Here is a 22,921-nt window from a genome sequence, read left to right as displayed (position 1 = left end):
TAAAATATATTGACATAAAAACAAACTGACAGAAAACAAATGCTCTAAGGTTCCAAAAAAACTGAGAAATGGTTTGTAAAACTCAATTTTTACATATGGCCTGTGGAGATACCCCTAAGTCTCCTCACCACCTCTCACTAGAGCACCCTTCCTGTATCGGGGAAATGCTGGTCCGACGCCATCTTGTTGGGGCCTGTGCTGTTCCCATGCCTTTACGTTAATAGACCCTGCTTTAGACACGCTAATCATTAGAAGAATTGTGCTTGGGGCTTGAGTTCTTACAAAAACAGCTCTGCCCATTCTCCCTTGTCTTGACATAAAAGAAGTCTGAGTTCTCTGCATTCTTAATTTGGATTTGAGGATTGGAACTCCTATCTTCTCAATATGTTGTCTTTTCAGTCAGTAAATTTCCTTACTGCAAACTCTGCCATTGTGAGCTCTGGCCTTTTGAAGCATCAGGCTCATGGACTCCGGAATGGTACATTCCCACTGGTGCTACAATCACCCCACCCATTTTCTCACTTATCTCATTTTAAAAATATCTGCAGGGTGGAATGGAAACCTAAGGGGGAAAAAAGGAAAGAAAGTTAAAAGGTTATATAACGAGTTCATCTGAATACCAAGATATGCAGAACAATCCACTGGAAATTGGGAGGTTAAAGGAGAGTGATTAATAACAACAAAAACTCCCATCTTTCGGTACCTCAAATCAATGTAAGTTCCCTCTCATCTTAGTTATAATGAGGAAAAGCAAGGAACAGAAACATCTTGGCCCACAGCAAATGCAAGATGAGGGCAAACCAGTTAGAACAGATCATTAAGAAATTACAAAGTAGTTTGGTTATATTCCGTTTCCTGGATTAAGAGCCCATCTTTGCCAGAAATTAATGCTTCACTTTTGCAAGTACTTTCACATCCTGACATGGAAAGTAGGTACTTTTTTTTTTAATCTACCTCAGACAGTAGAGTATATTACACTGTCTTTTTATCCTTCCTATATGATACATTCAATATATTTTAATACACAAATTTATAATTTTCAATCTTTTATATATTTTAATGTGTGTTCATTTTAAAGTGTTCCAGATTGTAAATGCCACATAATTTATTATAAACCCAATGTTAATTATCCTCATTCAATAAATTAAGATGCTGAGGTTCATAGAGCGTAAGTTTATTCAAGGTCACAATGTCCCAAAATCTGACCTAAATCCTGAGCTCTTTATCTCACACCATGCTGCTTTCCATTACACTTTCCACAGCCTGTGCATGCTTCATGAGCACACATATCCTGTTAATTATCATCATAGTTGTTAGAATACCTTGTTAAAAGAGAACATTTAACTCCCCTACTTAACAAATCCATGCCTTCAGTTACTCAGGCTACATTTCAGGACATTTTGGGGTAAATCTCGGAAGATTAATAAGAATTTAAATTGCTCAAAATTATATGTTCTACAGGTTTTCTCTAAGGTTATTGCATAACCAAAATTATATAAAGTCCACTTTTAAAATCTTCTAGATTAAAATTACTACAACTATATTCTAAGGCAAAATTTAGGGCCTTTAAGACCAGTTTTTTCTACTTGCCATGTTGAAGACTCACTGAAAACCTGAGACTGACTGCCCTTGAACCCAACCCACTTCTGTGCCTGTGGCTTATCCCAGTCAGCTTTCAGAGTCTACCACTCTCATAACAGTAAGTCAGTAAACAAAAGACTGTAATTTCTTTCTTCTCACATTTACTTTAAAAGAGAACTGTTGATTTGAAGCAAATGAAAATGGTCTACATATGAGGCAGGGTAGTAAGAAGCCAGGAAAATTCCTTGGCAAGTAGAATGGGGAAACAGACAGCTGAATCAAACTGGCCTCATCAGCACCCAGATTCAGATTAAGTACTCAGGACAATGAGGTTCTGATCAGCATCAAGTAATCTTAGGAACAAAGCCTCAAGTCTGTTGACCACAGAGACAGAGTTTTGGTCAATCTACAGATAACATCTAGGCCTTAGTTGTTTCATCTTCAGGCCCAGAAAAGCAGCACAACTAGATAAAGCGAAGCCATGACTGGCATCAGGATCAGATGAAATGGCCAGGGACTCCTACCCTAGCACTGACCAATCACTAGAGAACACAACCCTGACCCTATACACTCATTTCAATGTATCAGCATATTAAAAGACACTCCTAGAAAGTTGATTCTATTCTATTGAGATCCTCCCGAGATCTCCCCTAAAATCCCTGCCTTTAAAAAACATATAAAAACCCTTAAGACAAAGAACCCAGTGCTCAGACTCTCCCTAGAACATGCTTGCACCTTCCTTCTTCAGGCATGTATCTTTGCTTTCTTTCTCCCAAGCTCTAAGGGTTGCTCTTTTGCCTCTGTATCTTGTTTCCTGAGTCCATGCAGCCCAGCTGGCTCACTTTTTCTGACTCTAACACTCTAAAACAAGGATGTCAAACTCATTTTCATGGGGGGCCACACCAGCCTTGCGATTGCCTTCAAAGGGCCAAACGTAATTTCAACTCCTTAACAGTGAAGGAGAAGGTACATTTATACAGTCCTAAAATTATTTCGGCCCTTTGAAGGCAACTGTGAAGCTGATGTGGCCCCCGGTGAAAATGAGTTTGACACCCCTGCTCTAAAAAGCCTACGCAACTCTCTGGGCAGCCCCCTCAAATCTTCTCTTCCAGTGAACTTGTGTTTTGCATGCTAAATAAACTGGCTCTTGCATTACAGTTCTTGGCTCTGAACTCTTTCTTTGCAGAACTCAAGAACCAAGGTTGCTGAATCAAGAGCCCACATTGCCACTAACACATCTGTTCAGCAACATAGAAAAGTTGACTCTGGATCTACACTGCTACCCCATATTTATCCAAACAAAAAACGGTTCTCACAGAGAATTGTCTGAAGGATACAAAGTACATTCACTCTGACACTCAAATATAGCTAACACAGACACAGGTCACAGGTGACTCCTCTGAGAAGAATAAATGGGGAGGTAAAGGCTGGGGTGGAAAGGAGACTCTCCTGAACACCTATCTATTTGGATTTTTTTGTATTTTAAGTTTGGTGAACTATTACCTACTCAAATTAATAAATAATTTTTAAATAGGCAAAAACTCAATAAAATCCACATTAGAAGAGAACTACAAACTTGAGTCCCTCGAGAATAGCTTCAACTTCAGCATACTGCTATCAGCCAACCGCACAGTATGTCCAATGAGAAGACAACTTTCATCACAGTGATGAAAGTGTTCATCACAGTCTCCTCAAAATCAGTGCTTCTCAACCAGCTGTGGTGAAAACTGTACGCCTTGTTAATCGTTTTAAATTTCTAGTCCATCATAAACTGGTTCTCTTGTGAGTATAATTCAAGTGAATTACTAGTGAAATGATCAGATATGTGAATGTCAAAGGAATGTTAATGTGCTTTAAAAGCTTAAGTTACTCTCATCTTCTGTTCTTATCTTGTCACAGACCAGTCACAGTTCGCATGAGGACCACAATGGTAGGCAGACTGATTTAAACAGGGATCTACAAATAAAAAAATTCTCTCTGATATCTGTACAATGAATACTGCTTCTGAGCAGCCTGTTTATCTTCTTTTTTATTCAAATACCATAAATTATGCAAGTAATTGCATTCCCCGTTTTGTTTTGGTTGCAATAAAACTTAAAGAAAAACCCATGGACTTCCTCTAAGACAGGAGGTATAGGACTGTGGCATATAGTTAACTTCCCAGCTTTATGCCTAACTTTAGAACTCTAATTCTCATTCTTAATGTCACAATTTATCCTTCCATTTGACTTTGATTGCATTATATCTTCTTATATTCATCAGGCTCCCTTAAATACAACTTTACAGTATTTAAAATAGTGTCATCAAAAATGCTTTTTAACAAAGTGATCTTAGTGAATTTTACAGTATGAGTAAAAGAATTAAGTAGAAACTCTTATGAAACATTATAGAAATGCCAAGCAAAACCAAAAAAGAACAAAAATTACTTTCAGAGTGTGCCATGAAGTATAAGAGAAATTAAAGCACACACTTGGTAGTCAATGCCAACAAGTGAGGAGGAAACTCAGCGCTTCCACTTTAAGAGGCTGCCAGGTCATTATGAAGACAAAACATAGCCAAAGGTATCACAGTCCCTGACTTCAAACTATACTACAAAGCTACAATAATCAAAATGGCATGGTATTGGCAGAAAAAAAGACATAAAGACCAATGGAACAGAATTAAGAATCCACAAGACATACACGGGCATCTAATTTTCAACAAGCCAAAACACACAATCGAGAAAGAAAAGTCTCCTCAATAAATGGTGTTGAGAAAACTGGAAAGCCATATGCAAAAGAATAAAACTAGACTGCTACCAGACACCATACAAAAACATTAACTCAAATGGATTAAAGAGTTGAATATAAGACCTGAAACAGTAAGACCTGAAACACGTAGAAGAAAACACAGGCACTAAACATATGGTGCTTGGTCTTAGAGGGGTCTTTGTGAACTTGACCCCTAAGACAAGGGGAAAAAAGCAAAAATAAATAAATGGAACTACATCAAGCTAAAAAGCTTCTGCACAGCAAAAGAATCCATCAACAAAACAAAAAGGCAACCAACAAAATGGGAGTAGATATTTAAAAACAATACCTCTGTAGGGGCTAATATCTAAAGTTTATAAAGAACTAATGTAACTCAGCATTAACAGCAAAAAAGTCCCATGACTAAAAAGTAGAGGACCTGAACAGACACATTTCCCATGAAGACATAGATGGCTAACAGATATATGAAAAAATGCTCAATATCACTAGCTATAAGGGAAATGCAAATCAAAACCACAACGAGATACTGCCTCACCACGTTAGAATACTTATAATCAGTAAGACAATAAATAGCAAGTGTTGGAAAGGTTGTAGAGAAAACGGACCCCTCTGCTGCTGGGACGGTAAATTGATGCGGCAACTATGGAAAACAGTATGGAGGTTCATCAAAAAAAAAAAAAAGAAAGAAAGAATGTTGAAGGGCCTTGAGATAGGTTTTCTTAATAAAAAATAAAAAATTATACTGTAATTCCACCTAAATTTTTCTCCAAGAAAAAACAAAAGACAGACAGACATCTGACAGGACTCACTTGCCCAGAGTTGACTAGTAAGAAGCATCTAATTTGCTAAAAAGTGTGGTAAGTGACGGCTTATGCATTTTGTCAGAGTCATGGTATCAGAGCTGCAAATTCTCAGGAAATCATCAGACCAGCACTCACTGGAAGTGTGCTCTAGTACTGAGTTTTTGACTTCTCAGAGGTTCACTCTAATGCTCTACTTCATCTGAAGGCAGAACTAATTTCCCGCAGTATCTATAATCCTTCCCCTGGGAATCTGGGATCTTACCCTATTGCTGTGACTGGTGATTCCTCAATTTCAAAACTTTCCCAAATCTCTGTTCTCCACCTCACCAACGGTTTCCAATGTCATTTCTTTCCTCAAAACCTTTGGCCTAAACATCTCCATTCACTCATTAATTCATTACACAATTACTAGACATGTATTATGAATTTAAGCCATGAAGACTGAACACAGCAGAGGCTTACTCCTTGAGGAGTTTTCATTCTGTTAGGTAAGACAAGCAAGTGAAGACAGCACATCAACAAGGGAATAATATTCTAATAGAGGTAATTACCAGCCAATTAGGAACAAAAAGAAATGCTGTACTGCTTGGAAGGGTCAGACCAGACTGAGAGTTGATTACTGAAGTAAGAGCAGTTTTCAAGGTGGTCAGTGGGCACCAGAGTCATTATAAGGGGCAATATGAACAGAGATGATAAGAACATGATAAAGTTGAGAAAGACAGTGTTGGTTAATTTCGTGTCAACTTAGCTAGGCCATGGTACCCACATATTTGGCCAAACACCAATCTACATGTTGCCAGAAAGTTATTTTTAATGTGGTCAACATTCAACTCCGTAGACTTTAATAAAGTAATTATCTTCCATTATGTGAATGGACTCCGTTACCAGACAGCTTCCAAGTCTAGGGCTGGCACAGTCCAGGACCTTCGGCATGTCAGGAGACCTCCAGGTCCTTGACTCTCCCAAGAAAAATTTCAAGAACGACTCAGAGTGAAAATAAAGCAAGTTTTATTCAGGTAGAGAAAAAGACAGAGGCCAGGGTACTATGAGAGAAGTGAAAAGCCTGCATCCAAGTAGATGCTGGCCAACTCAAGAATTAGTTCTGAGCAGGGTCTGTTAGTTCTTGGAATTTTATGTTTCCAAGGTTGGGGGGAGAGGGGTGTGCAGGGTGTCTCTACACCTTGTGGCATCAAATTCTGACTCCATCTTCTGGTTGGGAGGGGGCCTTGTTCCTAACAAGGTCCATTCTGGAAGTGTCATGACATTTGTTCCTCTCAGCTCTCCTTCTACTTGTGGTGTCAGTTTTCATTATAATCGTGGTATAATGAGCTTTGAGGTCTGTCTCTGGTCAATTTTTCCCCATCTTAGAATGATGTGGTTCTAGCCAGGACTTGTTGTTGACTTCTGAGACCACAGCAGGGGTTTTCCTTCCCTGAACTGTTTTCTGAGTTGGGGGTTCTGGTGAGAGGGATTTTTCCCTAACTTCTTTCATTCCTGCCTTATATCCACTCAGTCAAAAGCATTAGCCATGAAGAAGGGATTCTACCTCCACACAGCCCTTGAACTCAAGCTGCAACAAAGTCTATGGGAATAATTAGAGGAATAGCTTTTCTAACAGCCCTTTGTGGAACCCTAGAAATTGCCCATCCCTACTGACAGAAATGCTGGATTACTGCAATTCATCTTAATTCAGTTTCCACTTCAGGGATCTCTACAACAGACTGTTGACTATGGGGCAACAATGACCTCTGGCTATTAGACTGGCACAACCAGGCATTTTCAGTTGGACTATGTATGATGTTGGAAAGCTTGTAACACACCAAAAAGTTAAAAAGTATTTTCAATTTGCAACCAATTGCTTCCCTATTAGAAATCTTAATGATACTTCTTACAGAAGAAATATTTATTATAAAAAAAAAGTTTATCAAATAGTTTTAATTAGTTTATATATAAACTTATAGTTACAGGAGCAAAAGGGATCGGTGGTCAGAAATATTTGTGTACAAGTTTGATATTGTGTCTCAAAACGAATGCTCATCAAGAAAAAAAATAATGAGTACAACATTTGTTGACTAACGTCAAGTACCTTCTAAAAGCATGTTGATTTGGACATGTAAAGAAGAGTTAGTGAAGTATTCCTGTCAAAATTACAGCATATCTTCAAGGAAAGAATTCTGAGTCAAGGTACACTAATGTTCAGAGCAGTTAATCATAAAAAATTAATATGTACTTATTATGTGCCATGCACTGTGTCCTTAACAAGCATTATTTCATCTAACCCTCACCTCATGAGGTAGGTAGGATTATTATCCTCATCTTACAAAAAGAAAACTGAGGCACAAAGAGATGGAGTATCTGCCTCAAAGCCACAGAACCAAGTATTGGGAAAGAAGCCATCTGAAGACACAGGTGTGTCTATACAATTTCAGTCTTTCTCATGTTGACTTTAATGGAAAGAGGGCAGACGGAACAACCCCTTTATCTTATACTTTCTGTTAGTTGGGCAGCCGTGCCCCTAAACGACAGCTCTCCTGCAGCTCATTCTGGTGGGGCCCTTGCCATGTGCGTGATGAATTATGTGCTAACCTTTAGATTTTCCAGCTTGCATCTAGGTCAGTGTGTTTGCTACAGACCAATATAACACCAAAAAGGAAGTAGAAAAGCACCTTAATTACACATTAAGCTAAGAATATAAAGGGAATGACTGTGAAACCCTAACGTAGAGTAGAATTAGGAAATGCTTCAAGGGTGAAATAAGAGGGGTGGATTCAGGAAAGTGCCTGCTTCCACCTGGACCACAACCTGCAAACACCATTAAGGTTCCTTCCAGAGCTCAGAGCTATTTAAATAAGATTACACTGTTGGCTTTCTAAACTGTCCTAAGGTACAATTACCACCCACAAGGCAATCAATCAGTCAGGACCACAGGAGGGCAAAGACTACCATTACAGCTCTCTTGTCACTGTCACTTCCTGGCATATGAACTCTGGGCCCAGAGGATAAGCTGTTCCCACTCCAACTCCTGAAGGCCTAACCCAAATAAGGTGGGGGAAAGTAGTGGGGTGGGGGGTATAAAAGGAAAAAAACTGTAAAAAGAAAAAATAGGGGGGAGCAAACAAAGAAGAGGGGAAGAAAAGACAATTATACAAGGGACAGTTTCCCCAGCTAGGTTAGCAGTTAAGATTTATACCCCAATTTTTTAACTAGTGCTTTCCAACATTTCACCATGTCTACATAACACAAGACAAACTTTCAATGGAAAATCAATTGAGAAATCCAGCTAGAACCTCACCCTTGTGCCACATGAGGAGTCTCTTATCTCCACCCACCTAGGAAAAAGAGCAATCACAATGCTCACTCTGTTCTAGGTACTTGGCAACATACTTGATTTCTCTCAGATCTGGCTCTGGATGCAGAATCCTGGTTCTTGGGTAGAGATAATATAAAACCTGTTGAGTCTCTTCTATCCAAATGTAGTCCACAAACTTTGGAAGAATATGTCAGAGCTATAAGGAGACCCGTAAGATCATAATCACTAGTCGGATCAAGGGGTTAGATTTGCATGATAATTGTCCATGAAAGAGAGAGGGATGGAATTTCCCCTTACCCATCAATGTTCTTTTGGCAAGTGTCTAATAATTAAATCAACATGAGAGAAATTAACCAAATTTAATGATAAAAGTTCATGTGGGAACCCTACATACATGAGAAAGTCAGAGACCCCACATACATGAGAGGTTCAGAGACAGAAAGGGAAAATGAGGTATATATGGCATTCTGTGCTAAGGATGAAGTAAGGCACCTTGGGACTTCTGAGGGGAGGAAGGTTCACAGGATAAGAAGGGCAGATGTTAGTAATTAGCAGTTTGCGTTGCCCTATACAAAGGGAGAGACCCCCCCCCAAAAAAAAAACAGAACTATCTTCTGGAGGTCAGGCTGCCACTAGGTGAGTGATCTACAAACCCATCTGTATCATTGTACCAGATGGTGCTGTTTTAAGAGGCAGCATTCAGCTTGAGTGAATTTTCTTTTTGAAGACTCGCCCATTTTTGAAGTCTGCCCATTTCATGGTGGGTGATTTACAAGCACGCCTGCCCATACCAAGCTGAGTGCTCAGCATTTTTTTTACCAAGAACACCATGATCCCCATGCCCCACCCTCCCTATTCACCCAGTCTCGACCCTAGCAACTTATCTTTGCTTCTCAGAATGAAAAAAGTCCTAAAAAACACATTTTGCCTATGTGAAAGTGGTGAAACAAAAAACGGCAGAAGCACTAAAATCGTCAAAATTGACAAGTTCAAAAACTGTTTTGAGCAGTGGGAAAAAATATCTTGATAGGTGTATTACAGCAAATGGTGAGTATTCTGATGGTGACTGAAGTTTAAACATGTAAGAAGAAATACACAATTTTTAATAAAACTCTGGTTTTGGGGGGTCCTCCCTTGCAGAAAGGTCATAAAATGATCTCTCTGGAAATAACTCATCATGGTCAAGGGCGCTAATTTAAATTCTTCCAGGGAAAAGGAAAAAGTTTCTTGTGAGCCTTCAGGGTCTCCATTGCATTAAGCTTAAAATAATTAGCTTGCCAAAGTGGCACATCTTAGGGAAGCCTGTTCTAAATCTTTTAGGTGCAACTAAATTTTGCCATTACTGTGCTATAGTTAAATTTAAATATTAATAAATCAAGTTAATAAAGTGCTTTCATGAGGACACCATTAACAACAGTTAACTGAAAAATATACCAACAGCAATATTCCCAAACACAAACGTAAACAACCACCTTCCACTCAGGAGGAGGAGTAACTGAATACGAATATCTGAAATTGTAATCTTCAATCAACATCACAGGAATTTTTTTTAAGTTTTTACATATAACATGTTCAAAATTACTGAACTATGATTTTATTTGCATTTATTCCCCTAAATTACATCATCTCATTGAAAATATAAAACCAATAAGAACAAATAACATTTGAACTAAATATACAAGAAAACGTCCATGATAATTGTAATAGAGGCCAAAAGGTGCTACATGGGTTATATGTTTAGAAATCTTGAAGATGGGGTTCTCTTCATCCCTGAACCCACAGGTGTGCTCCACAGTTCCCTACAGTCCCTTGTACTCAATCAGTATTTGCTGACTCCTAAAGAAACATTCAGGAAAGACTCCAGAGCCACTATAAGATCCACATCCTCTTCCCGGCCAATAATATTTGCTGAAAAGCAGAGAAACAAATCAGAAACAGTTTAGTCAAAACAGTGAAAAAAAAATAATAATGCTGCCAGTGATTATTTCTGAGTAGTGTGATTAGGAATATTGGTTCCATTTTTTTCCCTGTCATTTTATACCCTCCTGTAGTTTCTAATTTTCCTATAGTGAAAATGTGTTATTATTTTTAATAATTTGCAAAATGTTAAGGGGAAAATATTGTTTCATCTTCAAGTCATTATCACAGTTCCTTTAAATGAGTAGCTCTCTACCCAAGCTTACTTTTGAATCACTGGGAACTTTTTAAAAAATACCCAATTGAAGTCCCACCCTAAACCCACTAAATTGTATAGGTGAAGAACCAAGACTTTTTCAAGCTACCCAAGTGATTCTACTGTGCAACCAACACCGACAGCTACCTATGCTTTACGGAGTCCTACTTCAGCTGCAAAGGTGAATTTCTTTGGAGGGTTGAAATTCAAGCTCAAAACACCAAAAAGAAAAACAAAGTTGAGGGGAGGGAGGTATAAGGGGACTAAATGTAATGGAAAAAAATATAATAAAGATTATGTATTTAAAAAAGAAAAAATATTCTTTTGGTTGAACTCCAAATCTAGAGTTATAGCAGATTCTGATGAGAATTTCAACAATTCCTAGAGAGTAAACAAAGAAAAAAGAAACCTTAGCTGGAAATACCAAGATGGGTGCAGTAAGTAAGGACTGGGTGGGCAAAACAGGGCTGTTTTGCACAGGTGCAGTCTGGGTCACAGTGGCAGCTGCATCTCAAGAGGAACACAAGCGAGAGAGAAAAAGGCAGGGCCAGATCCCTCAGGGCATGGCCACCTGTGTTAGGCTACTCAGAACTCACCTGCAGCCCCCCAAATGCAGGCCGTCACACCTGTTCCCACCTTTTTGGTTTTGGGCAGCATGTCCAGGCAATATGGGAAATACGCACACTCCTGTACTTTGGTAAAAGCCAAGGCACTGCCACGTGAGGCCCTTTTCTCTTCAGTGCATGGCCCAGGCCTGTGAAGCATCTACACTGGGAAGCACAATATAAAAGGAAAGCAAGTAGCAACTTAAACTTGTTGGTGCTGAACCTGGATAAAATGTACCCCACTTAGTAGCAGAGGCACAATTCACCTTCAGCACTTTTCCTAAAACAGAAAGGGCAAATACCTGTTTGTGTTTGGCTTTTCTTGGATATAAGAAGCAAGGCTTTACCTCGAATGTTTGCCTCGAATTAAATGCTTGTATCTCATCACTGATTTAAAAGGATCTATTTACAGTGGGAAATGACACTAAAAAATCAACACTAACCTCCCATGCTTCTCAGCAATTCTGTGTCCTTCTGCCTCTCTCCCTTTCCTCTTCTAATGTATAAGCTCTCCCTCCTTCACCGTCCGCTCCAACTCCTCTCTACATAGCTGAGCCCATTTTGGAAAAGGAAAAACTGTGTTTAAGATAAAGAAGCCACTTGCTGCAGAGTGAAATTAAAAAAAAAAAGAAAGCAGCCTTCCCACCCCCACAGCAGTCATGTTTCAACCTGCTTGGAGGGCTTTTGAATTGGTAGTAACTGATCAAAAGGGTATGCTTTAACAAATCCTGGCAAAACACTCTTGCAAATCAACAATTTGAAACCTGCAACCCATTTCTCCATAGAAAGAGCACTGAGTTAAACACGAATTCAGTTCCTGAATCCCATAATATGTAGTGTTAATAGTAACCCTTAAAAATATTTTTCTGCATCAGATGGTTTACTTAGATCTCACTGAGCAGTGTTGTAGAGCTCCCTCTTTGCCCTCCAGAATTAGCCCCAGACTCTTTTTGACAGCTTCATCCTGTGGGGGGGTTCAGATATGATGTTTGAGAAATGGGGTAAAGGGGCTCCAGTCAACAATGAGGGCCAGGCAACTAGCCATACAGCAGCGAGAGACTCCTGGAGCAATTCCCTGGCTGTGAAATGGAGGCGGTGGAGGCCACAGGAAGAGGAGGGGAATAGCAAGAGTCCCTGAGGCAGAAAGCCAGTAGGGGTACCTGTGGCTCCACTGCAGATATGGGTGGGACAAGGGAGAAGTGCCATAAGCCAATAAGGTGTCCGGAGTTAAGGAACTGTCTGAATCCTATCTGGTACACTGCAAACACCAAAATGATCCTCTACGATTATGATGCTCCTATCTCCTGAATGCCATTGCACAAGGCACTTCCTTACAACTGAATCCTCATTGCACTCTAAAGTAGGTTTATTATTTCCTAACATAGATAAGTGATGTAGAAAGATGCAGAAATTTGTCTGTGGCCCCAAGTACAGAGGTCAGGATTCAAATCCATGTTTAACTGGCTTTCCTCTCCTTTAGAAACAGCTCTCTCTCTCTCAATTCCAAGGCCAGCATTAAAATACTTTCCCCAAATCATCCCTGACAAAAATATTTGCATATTAACAGAACCTTACTACAAGTAAACAGGAAAAAAACTGTCAAGTTACATAAATGAAATAAACTTTCAAAGCATACTCAGTTTTTATACTTGTGTAAGACAAAACTAACTGTAACCCAGTATGTGCCTCTACCTCATAAGCCTCAAAGGCTCATTCCTTCCCAGAGCCCCTAAGGAGAAGCCTCCGCTACCACACTTACTACAGCCATTACTCCAAGATGCTATGGGAACCACATTGCTGCCTCTTAGGTGACAGCCTTCAGGACACTCAAAGAGCCAACAACTGACTTCCTCTTCAGGGTCCTGCTGCAGGTTAATCCCTGAAATCCCTCCCAAACACAAACAATGTCCTATTAAATTCTAGTTCCCATTACACATGTTATAAGTTTTAACCCAGGAAAGGAAAAAAATTTGGATGTCTCTATATGGATATTTACATCTATTTCCTGACATGTACAATAGATTTAAAGAGAAGAAAAGACAAAGCCCATAAAGGTTAACTGATCAAAGAGCTAAGTAGTAATTTCATATTTCTTGGACCCAACCTTAAGCCCTCCACTGTCCATTGTCCATACACAGAGAATCTTCTAAGATTTCCAGATGGACTACCAATTTTTTACCTGGTCCAGATAAATGAATTCCTTTTAAAACACTCCCTTGTGCCCTTACTGGTGTGGCTCAGTGGACTGAGCACCAGCCCGTGAACCAAAGGGTTGCAGTTTGATTCCCAGTCAGGGCGCATGCCTGGGTTGCAGGCCAGGTCCCCGGTGGGAGGCACACGGGAAGCAACCACACATTGATGTTTCTCTCCCTCTCTTTCTTCCTCCCTTTCCTCCTGTCTAAAAATAAATAAATAAATAAATTCTTTAAAACACTCACTTGTTTTTAGCAATTACAATAAAAACTTAGCCATAACAACAATCTGGCAATAGTACCAATTTTGGATTATGCTTAAACAGTTTAAAATCTGTATGTTCATACATCACTAGAGATGAAAATACAACTCAATGGAGAGAATATACTATATAAGTGAAAATTACTCAAAACTTTCTAAATTAGTCAAAATAGCAAAATGGATGAGGGATTAAGTAAAAAACACACACCACACACACACAATATAGTCCACACGAAAGAGCTCCAAAGGAAAATAAAAAAAAAAAACAATAAAGGCAGTTCAATTTTTTCCAAATCCTGTCTCCTTTTCAAGGTGAATATTGAAATGTAGGAAATCAAAGCTCCCTGAAATATCCATTATGTATTATCACACACCCTCAAAAACAATCCCCCCAAATCTTTCCATTCACCCTTAAAAATTCACTCAATACTTTTTTCTTCCACATACCCAAGGTTGACCAACCTCACAAAGCCACATCGAAACCACTCAGAAGCTCCCCCAAACTTTATTTCAGTTTCAGGTTCCCAAGTTATAGTTGAAACAGCACAATAATAATTTGAATATTCTTCCCAAGCACACTTAGACACTAGTGACAGCTGCACAAAATCGTGTAATGCTGTACTATTAAGGATTTAAACTTATTGAAAAGTAAATCATGAAATGGATTTGTAAAAAGAAGTTGCTATAAAATAGTGTGCCATGTTACATTGGCAGCAGACTCATACGTATCTGGATTGCATCATTTTTCTTGTGCTTGATTTAATCTCACGTTGTTTTGTAAAGTAGCGCGGTCTATAGCCTAGTAACCTAGAAGCAACAGATTATATACCATATGGCCTAGCAGTGTGGTAGGCTGTACCATCTAGGCTGTGTAAGAGTACCCTGTGATGTTTCACAACAAGGAAATCACCTAATGACACATTTCTTAGAACTTATCCCTATCATTAATCAGTTCATGTCTGTACTGGCTCAAAAATAGGTTATAAAACCATAAAACAAATATTAATTCCAGGCTGACACTAACTCACCATTAGGGACTATACTGGGAATGTCATCACAAGATGAGAACTCATCAAATACTTCTTCACTTGGGCTACATGATTCCTTTGCGCATACATAAATATATCTGATGAAACAATTGGTAAGGTCTCCAACTGGAATAAATGTTAAAGGCCGGAAATACAGCTTTTAAGACAGACAAAATGAGAGTGAAAATAGTAACACCTTGAATACAAAACTATGCAAAATATTTCTATGTCAAAAAGAAGAATAAATAGCATATTGGTGGTCCTTATGCAGCTCAGCTTCCTATAAAAAGACCTCACAACTAACCCTTTTAATACAACGGCATATACAACCAGAAACTTCCAAGGTAAGCAATGTTCAGTAAATGTTACTTTCAGGCAGGGGTGTCCAGCCTTTTGGTGTCTGCTGCACCACAATGGAAGAAGAAGAGTTGTTTTGGGCCACACATTAAATACATCACGATATGTAATCACAAAAAATCCCCATAATGTTTTAAGTAAACCTGCAATTTTGTGTTGGGCAACATTCACAGCCATCCTAGGCTGCATGTGGCCCACAGGCCACAGGTTGGACACCCCTGCTTTAGAGTATTTTATTTTTATTTAGTGATTTCTTTAGAAAAAGAGGAAGGGAGAAAGGGAGAGGGAGAGAGGAAGAGAAACATCAATTTACTGTTCCACTTATTTATGCACTTACCGGTTGATTTTTGCATGTGCCCTGACCAGGATCAAACCTGCAACCTGGGCACATGGGGATGATGCTCTAACCAACTAAAGTACCTGGCCAGGGTTAGAACATTTTTTTTAAAGAGATAGTCTTATTGTGATCCAGTGACTCATTTGTTATTATCATAGCACTTAACATGCTATAAAATTACTTGTCAAATTGCTTGCCCCCACTAGACTATCAGCTCCTTGAAGACCAAATCATATCCATCTTGTGGTGACTATATTCCCAGTGCCTAGCTCACCACTGAATAAATCTCAGCAAATACTTACTAAATAAATAAAACCTCACCTATTAAACACTAAACTCACAATATAGATACTTATATTTTCTAAAACTTTACTCAGTAAATAAATAAATAACAGGAAGGAATTTAAAAATCCTGCCTCAGGGGGGAGAAGGATTATTTCATTTGGTATAACTTAAAAGAGCAGACAGCTCAGATTTTTCACTTTAACCTTACAAATTCTGGCAAAAAAAAAAACCCTCATATTTAAATTTCCTCTTAGTTCACTATAAATTTACTAAAGTTAATAGTCATTGGTTTCATTTCTTAATTCTCCTATTGGCCTCATCTTTAAAACTGATATTAAGTGACTCTACTGCTTCAATATAAGATCTGCTTGCACATAATCAATTATAATTTAGTGTTCAGTCCTCATGCTGTAGTACTTTGCACTCTAAACAGACTTTAGAGATCATCTTCTCATTATGGATTAAGAATGAGACCCAGAAAAAATTAAGGCTATATAATTAATTGGTGTTAAAACCTAGCCTCTGATTCTCAGTTCCAAGCTCTTTCCTCAGGTAATCAATTAATAACAAGTAATGTAAAGACATTTAAAAAAAATACAAAGAAACAAAAAAAACCTTTCTACCACATAACAGCCTTTAATCAAAGTAAGACAGCATTTTTTTAAAGATTTTATTTATTTATTTTTAGAGAAAGGGGAAGAGAAGGAGAAAGAGAGAAACATCAATGTGTGGTTGCCTCCCCACTGCCCCCCACCAGGGACCTGGCCCCGCAATCCAGGCATGTGCCCTGACTGGGAATTGAACCAGCAACCCTTTGCTTCTCAGTCCGGCACTCAATCCACTGAGCCACAGCAGCCAGGGCCAAAGTAGGACAGTATTTAAGACATCTTTCCAATTTCCAATTATGCCAAACCTTTCATCCCACTACGGCAAATCCCATTAAGGAAGATTTAGAGTGAAGTCTACCATTGACAATCCTCTTATATGGCTCCCAGATCCGCTCTGCACATTCAGTCTGTAAGACTCACAGGATGTCAAATCTTTTGGCCTTCCAGTACTTTCATAGCCTTATGGTTGATTCCAAATGCTGTGGAACTTTCTGCCCCTAGATAATAGATTACCTGTTCAAAGAAAGGCTAAATATTAGTATCCTCCACATTCAACTTCCTTTCGTAGAATTCAAGGAATCTTTTACTATTTTATTAACCCAGTGAGGAAAAGGTCCATTCTAAAATGAAGCAAAGGCCACTATTACCCACCAGGTTTATTTCTATTTGGTAGGGATTACTCTGACAACCTGGTAACAAAGGTAAATAACTTGCCCAAAGCCATGCAACTCAGAAGTAACTAAGTAGTAATACAAACCCAGGTTGGCCTAGAAATCTAACTAATTCTCCTCTTCTTGCTCTAACACAGAATCTTAGCCTTCAGGGAGCTTGCAAGATTAGCCATCAATATGGGCCCTCCAAAGAATTAACTAAAGATATGACTCAAAAGACACAACAAATAAAATAATGTAGTAATTAATACACGCTTATTTTACTACTATAACCCACCTTTCCACAACTGCAAAAACCTCTTGAATATGCTGTTTTTATATTTGATATGCAATATACTAACTTCTCCCTATAATTTATTTCTTGATACTATTACAAACTTAATAGAAAATAAAATTACCAGGATTTACATTTCAAATCTGACTTTGCAATATACCTAACCACTGTCTTCCTTGGGGATAATAAGAAAACCACCTCTGAGGAGTGCTCTGTTGCTTCAGTAAATTAATAAACGTAAAACTCTTTGAACAGTCCCTGGCACAACGTAAATGCTCAATACATGTTAATTATTGTAAGCTATCATAATCATCCTCACCACCATTAACATCCAGAACATCAACATTAAAATGTTACCATAAGGATGGTCATTTTTGTTTTGGTCACTGTTGTATTCCGAGTGCCTAACACATAGTTGAGACTCAAACATTTGTTGAATTAATTAATTATGATTACTAGTACCTCTATTAGTAAGTAGAGGGTGACTTGCATCAAAATGTAATTCCTCTGACAGAAAAATTAATTAAACATGTAATAAAATTGCTACCTGGAAATTTAGGAGAGGTATGAAATTATTAACTGCTAGTAGCCCAAATGCAATGCTTACTGGAAAAGAGAAGGGAGGCTACTCTCTAGTCAAAGAAGCATCTCCTCAGATCAAACTAACCCACCAGAAGAAAAGGCAAGGCAAAAGTATTTGGTAAGTGCAATTTGCAGGCCAAAAGACTTCAAGGTTTAGACAGATTTCCTAATTTATAATACAGGTACAAGAATCTAGAATACAGGACTTCTGAGCCCCTAAAAAAAATCTAATCTGGGCCATATTGGCAAGGACAAACCCCACCCTCAGGGAGGATAGTAGCATTAAAGAAAGGAAGTAATGACAGGGGCTCCGGCCAAGATGGAGGCATAGGTAGAAACGCTTCGCTTCCTCACACAACCAAAAGAAGGATAACAACCAATTTAAAACAAATGATAACCACCACCACCAGAACTGCCAAAATAGCAATCTGCATGAAACTCCAATAACCAAGGAGTTAAAGAAACATACATCAAGACTGGTGCATCAAGACAAAGAAATATGGCCCAAATGAAAGAACAGAGCAAAACTCCAGAAGAAGAGCTAAGCAACAAGGAGACAATCTACCTGATGCAGAGTTCAAAACAATGGTCATCAGGATGCTCACAGAACTGATTGAGCTTGGTCATAACATGAAGGAAGAAATGAAAGCTACCCAAAGTGAAATAAAGGAAAATGCACAAGGAACCAACAGTGATGGGAAGAAACCGGGACTCAAATCAACCATTTGGAGCAGAAGAAAGAAATAAACATCCAACCAAAACAGAATGAAGAAACAAGAATTCAAAAAAGTGAGGATAGTCTTAGGAACCTCTGGGACAACTTTAAACGTTCCAACGTCTGAATCACAGGGGTGCCAGAAGGAGAAGAAGAGCAAGAAATTGAAAATTTACTTGAAAAAATAATGAAGGAGAACTTCCCTAATCTGACAAAGGAAGTAGACTTCTAGGAAGTCCAGGAAGCTCAGCAAGTCCCAAAAAGTTGGACCCAAGGCGCATCATAATTACATTACCCAAGATTAAAGAAAAGGAGAAAATCTTAAAAGCATCAAGAGAAAAGGAGAGAGTTACCTACAAAGGAGTTCCCATAAGACTATCAGCTGATTTCTCAAAAGAACCCTTGCAGGCAAGAAGGGGCTGGAAAGAAGTATTTGAAGTCATGAAAGGTAAGGACCTACATCCAAGATTACTCTCTCCAGCAAAGCTATCATTTAGAATGGAAGGGCAGATAAAGTGCTTTCTAGATAAGGTCAAGTTAAAGGAGTTCATCATCACCAAGCCATTACTATATAAAATGTTAAAGGGATTTATCTAAGAAAAAGACCAAAAACTATGAATAGTAAACTGACAACAAACTTACAACTATCAACAACTGAACCTAAAAAACAAAAACAAAAACTAAGCAAACGACTAGAACAGGAACAGAATCACAGAAATGCAGATCACATGAAGGGTTGTCAGTAGAGAGGGGGAGAATGGGGGGAAGATATAGGGAATAAGAAGCATAGTCGGTAGGCATAAAACAGATGGGGTGAGGTTAAGAATAGTATAAGAAACCGAGAAGTCAAAGAACTTACATGTACAACCCATGAACATGAATTAAGGGCAGTGGCAGGGAGGGTGGAGGGGGGCGCGGCAGGGAAGCTGGAGGGTGGGGAGGTGCAGGGCAGAGGGGGGATATGGGAGAGACAAAATTGGGACAACTGTAATAGCATAATTAATAAAATATACTTTAAAGAAAATGAAAGGAAGTAATGAATCTAAGGGCACAGCAAGTGAACTGGGAGCTGTAATTCTCAGATCAGTGTGCAGGTAAAAGAAGGGTCCTTGACACCAATTTGTAGCAGCCACAAAATCAAGCATCTCAGCCTGTCACAAGCCCTTCTCCACCAACTGAGAACTGGGACTCTCCATGTGCTCATCAGGGCTCTGGGCAAGCTCTCCAGTCACAATTTTCATTCAGACAACCCATCACCCAAGCTGTAGCCCCTGCAATGTACCTGGTGGATCCCATGAATTGTCTAACAGCACTTAACAAGCCCCCCCCACGCCCCCGCCCGGAAGATACAGAGGTTTATGAGATGGGTACTTTACTCTAATCACTTACATCTCCTACTATAGAAGTCCTCAGAGAATTCAGAAAAATGCTGGGGAAAGGAGCCACCAAGAATCTCCAACAGACCTCGGAAAACACAGCCTCCTACTTCTCTTCCCCATCTTATTCCAGGCTTCTACTAACACACAAGCTAATAATGTTAATATCTACTAATGGTCATGGTAAAGCACTAATCAAAATGCACATATATAGCAGCCTCTACAAGCAACTTACTTCTTGAGAATTTCTGCTGTTTGTCAACAAACTAACCAACAGGGCTAGTCTGACTTGACACGGGAGAGAAGGTCCTGAGAAAAAAATAGTTCATTAAGGGTTCTTAGGCAAAGTTCTCCAAGTCTCAGTTTCTTGTTTGATAAAAGAATAAACAGGTACCACCTGGGGATAAATAATTAATATAAAATGCTTAGCACATTGCCAGGCACACATATTCATTCTATCAATGTCAGTAAATTTTTTTCTGTATCCTCCACCCAAATACTCCTCTATCAGGTATCCAGAATCCTGGTTAAAGACAAACATTCTGCCTCACTCCCTAAACCTAATTCTTTACAGGGAATCATAAGCCAAGTAAGTTTGGTTTAGTGATATTTTGATCTAACAAAGGTTCAGAAAAGACTGCTTCAAAGGATAGGCAAGTTCAGAACTCTACACCTCAAAGAAAACCATCCAGGATCAAAAGACTTGGAGTCCAGCCAAATATGAAGAGATACAGCACTAGGTTTTTCCATATCATGAGTGGACAAGGTAGTGCTCAGTAAGTTTGGAGAAGCGGGAGACAAGCTACCAGCTCAGGGACAGCATACGGCCTTGAATGAACAGTGTAGTCTGAAGAATGAGTTCTCTAAAGTTAACCTCTTTGTTTAGTCCCTATAGTCTTATTAGTTTTCCACTGTAGATCAAATACTAAAGATTCTTATAAATAAAAAAGATTCTTATGTAATTACTCTAAGCCTCACAATCTTTTAAAACTACACATATTGTTACAATAAGATGTTAAATTTTTATCTAAAGTTACCTTTTTCTTAAATATTAAAATAGCCTTGATTACTCATTTAGATGTACATTTATTATTGTTCAACTTCTATAATATACATTTTACTACTATATACAATCTTTTATTCCAATTTTTCTGCCTCAAAGCAGTCTCTCTTTCTTGTTGTTAGCGAAGGACAGCGTTGATCAGTCCTAAAATAATGGAAAGACAAGAATCTGGGGTCTAATCCTAACTCTGGCTCTAACTTGCTATGTAACCTGGGGAAATCACACCTCCTCAGTCTCCTTTCCTCCTCTACATAACAGTGGTTAACAACTCCAGTTATAAAATCAAAACATGTATGCCAAGGGAATATCTTCTTTTTTTTAATTTAGTGGTTAATATGAGTACATAAACAGTAGAAACTATATCACACAGAACTGGACATATTATTTTCTTCCCCTGAAATGGATATATTCCAAGTCCTTTAAATCTGAAATTATAACAAATCATTTCATTTCCTAAATTGCAATTTATCTGTCAGGTATATCCTATCCAATTCTCCCCTGACAATGCCTTACCACTACTCAGCTAACAAGCAGTACATCACAACGTTTTATTCCCAATTCTACACACTTCTATAGTTTCCAGGAAAGTTTTCTGCAAGACAATGAACATCGGTAACTAAAAGACTGTTTTATGGCAACTAGAATAAGTGAAAATAAGAAAAAAAAACAAGGCCATAAAACTAAAATTCTGAAACAAAGTAATATGGCTTAAATAATCTAACCTTAGTAACTCAGAGTACATCTTTTTCATCTATGCAAATCTTTTTTTAATTTTTGTTATTCAATTACAATTGTCTGCATTTTCTCCCCATCCCTCCACCCCACCCCAGCTGAACCCACCTCCCTCCCCTGCCTCCACCCTCCCCCTTGATTTTGTCCATGTGTCCTTTATAGTAGTTCCCATAAACCCCTCTCCCCACTGTCCCCTCCCCACTCCCCTCTGGCTATTGTTAGATTGTTCTTTTTTTTTTTTTAATTTTTTTTTAATTGTTATTCAATTACAGTTGTATGCCTTTTCTCCCCATCAATCCACCCCACCCCAGGTGAACCCACCTCCCTCCCCCACCTCCACCCTCCCCCTTGGTTTTGTCCATGTGTCCTTTACAGTAGTTCCTGTAATCCCCTCTACCCACTGTCCCCCCCCCCACCCGCCCTGGCTATTGTTAGATTGTTCTTAACTTCAATGTCTCTGGTTATATTTTGTTTGCTTTTTTCTTTTGTTGATTATGTTCCATCTATGCAAATCTTTACCAAAAACTTGTCTTCCAACCATGGACAAGTTAACTCCTCTTGACCATGACTAACACTCAACTATTTAAAGATAAATGCTTTGTCCTCCAGGCATCAAGGCACAACTCTAGAACCTTGAATTGGTACTTGTTTAAATGTTTGAGCAGATCTAAACCACTTCCTAAGGAAACTCTAGGCCTACCTGCAGGTGGGAAGGACCTCACCATGTCATATTCTTCCATATGTAAAACACCAATATTAACCTTCCTATTAAAAATAGCAGACAAAGTAATCTACAATTCCAACTTGCCTGCCCTCCTGGCAGACACCAGTTTGAGATAAGTATCAGAAAAGGGAAAATCCACAAACACTAGCTATTTAATTCTCTAAAGTCTCCACCTACCAAAAAGTGTACTTTCACCATCCATTAGGGAGTAGTAAGAGTGTCCTAAGAAGATGACTCTGCCTTCTTGAAAAAACTACTATGGAACATATTGTGCATCATACTATTCTTGGTCTGTTGTTTAACAGTTATTCCACTGAGTTCAGTACTAATAAAATGTTGCACTCACCTATCCACTTTGTCTTGACTGTCAGGAAGGTCAAAGATGAATTTTATGCCCTTCTGACAGCAGCTATCCTCAGCTTTGGGTTTTGGTACACTACCTGCATCTTTCTATTACCTTCACTGCAGACTCCTGTTTCTTTTATTCTTTGTA

The 22,921-nt window shown here is 38.8% G+C and overlaps 1 protein-coding gene across 1 annotated transcript in view; it reads right to left on the bottom strand.

Moving 5' to 3' along the window:
* Positions 1-22,921, bottom strand: part of GMDS (GDP-mannose 4,6-dehydratase) — a 714,528-nt gene that overhangs the window by 687,826 nt on the left and 3,781 nt on the right. The gene's annotated exons all lie outside the window — the stretch shown is intronic.

This window comes from Desmodus rotundus, chromosome 3 (genome assembly GCF_022682495.2).
Source record: "Desmodus rotundus isolate HL8 chromosome 3, HLdesRot8A.1, whole genome shotgun sequence".
NCBI lineage: Eukaryota > Metazoa > Chordata > Mammalia > Chiroptera > Phyllostomidae > Desmodus > Desmodus rotundus.
Note: the sequence above shows the minus strand (reverse complement) of the source record. Positions and strands in the feature narration are given on the sequence as shown.